General features: G+C 39.4%; 1 pseudogene; it reads left to right on the forward strand.

The window, feature by feature from the left end:
* The first annotated feature begins 3,243 nt into the window (after positions 1–3,243).
* On the forward strand, positions 3,244–4,773 carry LOC102746176 (single-stranded DNA-binding protein 2 pseudogene; annotated as a pseudogene).
* Positions 4,774–5,727: the final 954 nt, after the last annotated feature.

The raw sequence follows: 5,727 nt of genomic DNA on the forward strand, positions 1-5,727 counted from the left end.
TCAAATCAAAACCACATTGAGATACCACCGTGTGGAGGTGTCTCAAAAAATTAAAAATAAAGCTACCCTATGACCCAGTAATTGCACTACTGGGTATTTACCCCAAAGACACAGATGTAGCGAAAAGAAGGGCACCCTAATGTTTATAGCAGCAATGTCCACAATAGCCAAACTGTGGAAAGAGCCGAGATGCCCTTCAATAGATGAATGGATAAAGAAGATGAGTTCCATATATACAATGGAATATTACTCAGCCATCAGAATGGATGAATACCCAACTTTTACATCAACATGGTTGGGACTGGAGGGGATTATGCTAAGTGAAATAAGTCAAGCAGAGAAAGTCAATTATCATATAGTTTCACTTATTTATGGAACATAAGGAATAGCATGGAGGACCTTAGGAGAAGAAGGGAAAAATGAAGGGGGGAAATCGGAGGGGGTGAAGAACCATGAGAAACTATGGACTCTGAGAAACAAACTGAGGTTTTTAGAGGGGAAGGGGGTGGGGAGATGGTTTAGCCCAATGATGGGTATTAAGGAGGACACAAACTGCATGGAGCACTGGGTGTTACATGAAAACAATGAATCGTGGATCACTACATCAAAAACTAATGACGTATTGTATGGTGACTAACATAACATAATAAAATTAAATTAAATTAAATTAAAAAAATAAGAATCCAGAAAAGAGCTATGTTACTTTCAGTCATATTAATCTCGTAAGCAGAGTATTTTCTCTTTTAGTTTCTTTTAGTACTTCTAGGTCAAACTAGGAAAAAGAAAGGTATGAACATTTTTATCAGTTTGAAAAAGGACATCATTTATTATCCCACTTCTTATGTCTTCCCTTCTCCTTTCATGTGAGTCTTCTTGAGGTTCCAAAACCCAATTTTCTTCCTGTCTGCAATTCTGTTCATGGTGACATGGCATTTTCTCTAAAGATGAAACATAAATGTAAGGCTTATGATACTGGGAGGAGCAAAGGAAAGAAAAGCATGTGTAAAGTACGGAGAGTCCATGAACATGTTCATTCATTTACATATTGTTTCTGTATTTAGATGAAAAGTTTGGGGTAATTTTTATGTATTGTTTTAAGCTCTTGAAATTTTCCTTGTTTCCTCTTAATGTGTTTAAATTGTATTTTCACTCGTATAACTTCTTTTTAAATTGCTTTAAGTAACTCTACAAACTCAAAACATTTTTGTAAGACTATTTCAGACACACCTAAAAGAAAAAAACATGTTTATTTACTTTGAACTTGCAATATTTTAGCACACATTTTATTACTAATTTCTAATTATTTTCAACTTTCAAGTTATCTAAAATTTTAAGACTTCTGTTTAAAAACAAAAGCTAGGTGATGCCACTGAAATGGTGAATTAGGAGACCCTAACCTCCATCCCCTGATAACAATTGACAGGTAGACAGCTATCCATGAGCAAAAACAGTTCTGGGGAAGCTCAGGAACCCACTTAAGGAAACTTGAGCAACATGGTGGAACAAAAAATTCCTGATATTAACCATACAAAAAGGAATGAAGAGCAGTTTCATTTTGCTTGAACAATTTCATCCCCAAACTGGCACTGTTCAGAACCAAGAGAGAACTCCCCCAATAGAAAGAGATCCTCTTGGTAGGAAAGGGAGTCTGTAGTGAGCCACCAACTTCCTCAGACTTTTGAGGCACCACTAGAAAGAACCACTGTAGTTTTACCCCACCCAGAGATATGCAAATCTGAAACATACAGAGATAGCAAGAAATAGGAAAGAAAATCAGGGGCTATCAGTATCAGCCCCACAATAAAAGTGGCAACAGTTGCCAGTGACCTGTTCTGCAGAGGACCCAAGAAGCTTTTGTCACTGAAAATATCAATGTCCAGCAGAGCTGCCATGGATTTCCTGCATATTTTATTGTTTTTTGCCCTTCAGTATTCACATTTGCAGAAGCCAGTCACCTGAGTCCCTTTCTCCTCATCCTCTGCCTCTCAGAGATGGGAATCTACACTGGCAGCCAACCTAGAACTGTGTGACAACACACCAGCCTAGTCACCCATGCTTGACACATACTGCCATGTGCATGCTTAGGGACAGCCCTTCCAGCTGTACACTGTACCCCCTCAGCCTGATTTCTGTCACTGGCCTCCACTGCTGTGAGCTCTACCATAGGAAAACCATGAATCAATATAGTACATATGTACATCCAAGATAGTACATGTGAACATCCAGTACATATGAACATCCATATAGTATATATGAACATCCAGTACCACATCTAGTACATATGAACATCCAGTACATATGAACATCTATAACTTCCAGTGTATGTGTGGCTGACACTGGCCCTTGCTTATGGCACGGGCCCCAAATGCTATGTGTATGTGTGCAACTGGCACTTGCCACTACAAGGCAAATGCACATGGTCCCCACAGTTTATCATGTGGACACCACCACTCTGGCCATCACAACTGCCAGCCCTGGTCCATAGTCACTGAACCTGGAGGTGCTATTGAGGACCCAAACCCACTTGCAACAACTACAGATATCCTACACTCACCAAGGACCACACAATTGTCAATGCTGTGGACACAGGTAGACTGAACCAAAAACACATTATGCCTCTCCAGACCTATCACATTCTTCCACACTTGATGCCATGCAGAATTAGACCCAGGGTCACAGCATGATCCAGTGTGCCTCCCCCCAAAAAGAGAAGATATTTCCTTATCTAAGCCAGTCAAAACTTCTGAAAGAAATGACTACTTCTTCAAATGTATAGATACCTACCTAAGGCCATAAAGCTCATGAAGAATCAGGGAAACATGACACCACTAAAGAAACACAGTAAACTTCCAGTGACTAACCCCAAAGAAATGGAGATCCATAAATTGTCACACAAAAAATTCAAAATAATTGTTATAAAGATGCTTAGAAAGCTAGCAAAGAACATAGATAAACAATTTAACAAAATCAGGAAAACAATATAAGAACAAAATAAGAAATTCAACAGAGATATAGGAAATATCAAAAAATAGAAATTTTTTTAAGGTAAAGAATACAAAGATGGATCTGGAGAATCTAATAAAGAGCTTTGACAGCAGACTAGATCAAGCAGATGAAAAAAATTGTAAGCTTGAAGACAGATCATTTGAAATTATCCAGTCAGAGGAGCAAAAAAAGAAAAGAAAATGAATGGAGGAAGTCTACAGAACTTATAGGATAACACTGAGGGAAACAATCTATGCATCACTGGAGTCACAGAAGAGGGCAAGAACAAAGGAGCAGAGAGCTTATTTAAATAATGGTTGAGGGCTGTTCCCGGGGAGGCTGTAATGGGTTTACAGGTGCCTTACGGTGGGAGCTGCTCTAGGCACAAGCATGTACGGCAAAGGCAAGGGTAACAGCAGCGCCGTCCCGTCCGACAGCCAGGCCCGGGAGAAGTTAACACTCTACATATATGAATATCTGCTTCATATAGGAGCTCAGAAATCGGCCCAAACATTTTTATCAGGGATAAGATAGGGAAAAAACATCACATTGGGGGAACCACCAGGATTCTTACATTCTTGGTGGTGTGTATTTTGGGATCTCTACTGTGCAGCTCCAGAAGACTGGAAAGTGAACATTCAAGTGAAGCAAAATCCTTCCATGATAATAGTGCTGCAGCAGCTCCAAGCCCAGTGCTAGGAAACATTCCCTCAGGAGATGGCATGCCAGTAGGTCCTGTACCACCAGGGTTCTGTCAGCCTTTTATGTCACCTCGGTACCCTGGAGGTCCAAGACCCCCATTGAAGATACCTAACCAGGCACTTGGAGGTGTCCCAGGAAGTCAGCCATTACTTCCAAGTGGAATGGACCCAACTCAACAACAAGGACATCCAAATATGGGTGGGCCAATGAGGAGAATGACTCCTCCAAAAGGAATGGTGCCCTTAGGACCACAAAACTATGGAGGTGCAATGAGACCCTCCCTGAATACTTTAGGTGGCCCCAGAATGCCTGGAATGAATATGGGTCCAGGTGGTGGTAGACCTTGGTCAAACCCAACAAATGCCATACTCTTCAGCATCTCCTAGGAATTATGTAGGTCCTCCTGGAGGTGGAGGGCCACCAGGAACACCCATCATGCATAGTCCAGCAGATTCAACCAACTCTGGAGACAACATATGTACTTTAATGAATTCAGTACCTCCTGGTCCTAACAGGCCTAATTTTCTAATGGGCCCTGGGTCAGATGGTTCCATGGGTGGAGTAGGAGGAATGGAGTCACATCAGATGAATGGCTCTTTAGGCCCAGGAGATATGAACAGTATTTCCAAGAATCCTCCCAATAATATGAGCCTGAATAATCAAACGGGCACTCCAAGGGATGAGGGCAAAATGGGCGGAAATTTCTTTGTTTTCAGAATGAGAGTTACTCTCCTAGCATGACAATGAATGTGTGATCCATTACCAAGTCTCCTCATGAAAACCACAGTGAGTCAGCTCTTCACAGAACTACTATGGAAGAAAATTACTCATCACAGTGTACAGTTAAACAAAGGAATCTCAGTCACAACAAACAAACCTTTTTATTTCCTGCTCTTTTCCCTATTTTTTGAAGAAAGTGGGTCCAAACGTGATTCAAACAACTGTACAGAGCAGCATATTCGAATTGCTCTAAACTGAACTGCAAATAATTATCTGTGTATGTATATGTGTGGGAAAGAGAATGTATTATAAATGTGTATGTTATATGGACATATACATTGGCCCACAGGACATTGTAAAATATTATTACATGACATCTTAAGTAGAAATAAGTAGGGACTTTTATTCCATTTTTTTTCACATTTACATTTTAATTATAAAAAGTTGCTCCTACCCCTCCCTGAAAAAAAATATAATAATGGTTGAGAACTTTCCAAGCTTGGGGAGAGATTTGGACATCCAAGATTATGAAGCTAATAGGTCATTTCAAAATTTCAACACAGTAGTCTTCTCCAAGACACATTATAATAAAAGTCTCTAAAATCCAAGATAAGAAAGAATTTTATGAGAAAAAGAAAATTCTCTCATACAAGGGAACCTCCTTATTGCAAATTTCTTAACAGTAACTTTTCAGTCCAGGAGAGTAAGATGATACATTCAAAGTGCTGAAAGAAAAAACTGCCAACCAAAAACATTTTACTAAGCAAACTTGTCCTTCAGAAAGAAAGGTGAGATAAAGTCTTTCCCCATAATGTAAAAACTGAAGACGTTCATCACCACTAAATCTGCCTTACATAAATACTGAAAGTTCTTCAAGCTGAAACAAACAAACAAAAAACACTAATTAGTAATATGAAAACTTATGAAAATATGTATCACTGGTAAAGGTAAATATATAATCTGATTCAGAATACTTATATACTGTAATATGGTGGTGTTAGCCACTTAACTCCAGTATGGAGTTGAAAGATTAAAAAAAAAAGTATTAAACATAGCTATAGCTACAATAATTTTTTAATGGTTTATTTATTTTAGAGAGTCAGAGAGAGCATGCAAGAGAGAGATCATAGAGGGAAGGGCAGAGGGAGAGAATCTTCAAGCAGACTCCCCACTGAGTACTGAGTCTGACATGGGGATTAATCCCAGGACCCATGAGATCACAATCTGAGCCAAAACCAATAATCAGACACTTAACTGACTGAGCCACTCAGTTGCCCCTATAGCTCCAATAATTTGTTAATGGCAACACAATATAAAAAT

The sequence above is a fragment of the Leptonychotes weddellii genome, unplaced genomic scaffold (assembly GCF_054177405.1).
Source record: "Leptonychotes weddellii isolate Sample4059 unplaced genomic scaffold, ASM5417740v2 HiC_scaffold_9073, whole genome shotgun sequence".
Lineage (NCBI taxonomy): Eukaryota > Metazoa > Chordata > Mammalia > Carnivora > Phocidae > Leptonychotes > Leptonychotes weddellii.